This window comes from Chelmon rostratus, chromosome 1, assembly GCF_017976325.1.
Source record: "Chelmon rostratus isolate fCheRos1 chromosome 1, fCheRos1.pri, whole genome shotgun sequence".
NCBI lineage: Eukaryota > Metazoa > Chordata > Actinopteri > Chaetodontiformes > Chaetodontidae > Chelmon > Chelmon rostratus.
This window is the reverse complement of record NC_055658.1, coordinates 23,637,573-23,640,659: the sequence shown is the minus strand read 5'-3', so window position 1 is coordinate 23,640,659 and position 3,087 is coordinate 23,637,573.

Below are 3,087 nucleotides of genomic sequence, written 5' to 3'. Positions count from 1 at the left end.
CCGGCTCCTCACCTCTGCTTGAGGCTATCAGCTCGAGGCTACATTAGCTGCAACTCGCATAGCCATCAAGTTGCATTGTGGGTAATGTTGGATCTTGGAATTAAAAAAAAACACAATCGCTGGTTCTGCAGCATCAACTTTTATCCTTTTATTTAAACCTTCTATCATGAGTCTGACGATGTTCTAGGACCCCAATGCTAAATCGGTGGCACCTGATATTCTATACATTCAACATTTATTAAAACCCTCGTGTATAACATTTGAAAGGTTCTGTCTCTGATGACTCAGACTAGTAGGATCAAAAAAGACACTACTGCAGACAGGAGCACCAACCTGAAGACACTGAGACGGGTTGAAAGTAAAACATAGAATACAGCAGTTTTCACTGTGATTGTCTAATTTCACCATTAACAAAAACTGATGCCATCAGAACCATTTGACAGGTTCTACACATAGACACTAACAGATGCAGCAAACTCCTGCTTATTTCCCCCCCTTTTTGTTAATTTTGTAAAGTATCCAAACCTCACTAGGAACCCCTCCAAGGATACTCTTACTTATACCTCAAGCAAAACTTCATTCTTCCTTTAGGGATGTGATAAAATCTTAAATATATTTTTAGTTTCAAACTACAGCCAAAATTAATCAAAAGTGCCAAGGCTGCACTAAGAGTAACCTACTGAGTAACAAATAGGTGGTTCTATATGCACACTCATTGCATTTAAAAATGGCTCTGCATGTTAAAAACGAATGATAATTGAAAATGTATGTGCAGCTTCATCGTTCACATACATAGCCTCATGCAGACCATAAGCCCTGGTAGAATTCCACATTTTATTTACGTCCGTTCACCTTCTTCCACTCGGCAGCCATATGTTTCCATGTATGGAGATATCATTTTTCATAGACCATAATGTTCTCTCCACAAGACTGTGATTTCATATGTATTATTTAACCAGACATTGTGGACAGATTACAGGTTTTGAACACACACCGCTCTGCACTAAAGACAGGGGAACATGAAGGACAATAGTACAACAAACTGCTTCTTACCAGTTGCAGGTGTCCTGGGAGTCATTGACCTCAGGTGTGAAACGTCACTCCCAGGGGGTCGGTGTGCATTAGCGGTTTCCCATGCACCAGATGGCAAACCACAGACAATGAGTGGATGAGACAGACGAGCCAGGTAAAGAAGAGGGAGGGGCTGAAACAGGTTAATCTCCCACTGCTCGGCTGTCGGAGGGTGATTTCAAGCCTACGTGCTTCAGTGGGTGGGGGGAAGGACTGCTGTTTTAAATATTATTACACAATATGTAGTCACCTATGGATTTTGATTTTCACATATAATTTATCTTTTGTTGAACGCTGAGGTTTATTGGATTTCAGAGAACAGCATGATGATTAGAAGAAACAGTTTTTCCAAATCTCGGATTCATGGAAGTGCAAGACGTGAAGATTCAACACCACCTGTTCTCTGCTGACCTCCAGTAACCCCTCCCCCACCTGTTACGTACTTTCATTCAGGGAGTAGCTTAGCAATTTAACTAAATAGGCTTACTTGTCAGACTCATCTGCTTTGCCAACCTCCACCATCACTCGTATGCTTTCTCACAGTTATGCAAACACTTAAGTTGCTTAGATTTGCCGTCATTCAGCTTAGTCATGTTTGCTGGTCTGTGAGATACCAAAAAAATCAACGCAGGAATTTTCCCAACAACACATAGCAGGTCTACCCAGCAGTGGGTTCAGTATCAGTTTGAACTGCTGCTGTTTCACTGTTGGGCCTCAACCAGAAAAAGAAAAGTTGGGCAGACTGTCAAAAAAATGACAGTAACTAAGCCCATTAACCCCTCAGGATAAGCATCTTTCCTGCCAAAGATTATTTGCAAACTGACCCACATTGAGACTGACGCTTGCTTTCTTTTTTCTCTTCTTTTTCTTTACCTCCCCATGATGTTTTCCAGAATATTAAGAACTTGATTAAAAAACATTTGTTTAAATATTTGTATTATTAAAATGTAATTGAATTATTTGGCTACAAGGATGGGAGGACATTTATCATCAACAGTTTGTACAACAATCCACATTCAGAATGTTCTCAATATTAACAAATGTGTGTGGACCTTGACCTTTGACTTTTGGTGATCACTTCAGGGCAAGAAAAAAAATCTGTTATAACACAGTGAGAGGTCTAACGTTATTAATACTGGGTTTTAATAGTGTCTTTCTTTCCCTCGAAGCCAGAATTTTATAAAGTTTACAGGCAGTGTGGACTGAAGGTCCTTTATTGAGTGACTGACACACGTTGTAAAGCAACTGCATGTGAGCTCAATGTGATGATGACCTTTCCAACATCCAATAAAACTATTGTGGACAGATGTCCCTGCCGAGAGACACGCCGTTTCTCAAATACAAGCTTGAAACTGTGAATTGTGAATAACATTAACACCTTCCAGTTCATTTTGTGCCAAAAACTGTCAAAACATACTTTGTTTTTACAAATTCTCCATGTCTGGAAATGAGCTGAAATCTCACTAACAGATCTCGTATGCAGGTTGGTAAAGCAAGCCTTGCCTAGTCTTGTTTAACAAAATAAATCAGTAAAGTGTTCATGTGTTAAACACACAAGGCGTCATTTATCATGGCTGCCATGTTTAACATACACTTCTTTTTATTAAGACATTGTGGTCATCATCATGTGGGGTCATTCCTGACGTAGTTCACTGCCAGTAAATGGAGCCTGCACAATGTGATGACACATTTCTCAACATGTTTGTGTTTACATGAAAAAAAAAAGTGCAGCTTTGAGATGGAAGAACGCAGATGCAAATCCTGCACAGCAACCCTGCAGATACGGAGACAGAAATGTGAAAATAAAAACAGGGAAAAGCGCAGAATTGTAGCCGGACCCTTCCTCTGATAAGACTAAATGTCATGTGGAGACACGGTGCACGCGCTCCGCTGAGCTCGCGCAGCCCTCAGCTCACGGTGCTGTTGTGGCCGTGGCTCCGCCCACAGCGTGACGTCGCCGGGACGGCGCTGAGCCGACGGAGGAAAGCAGCTTTAATTGCGGGGCAGAGAGAAAAG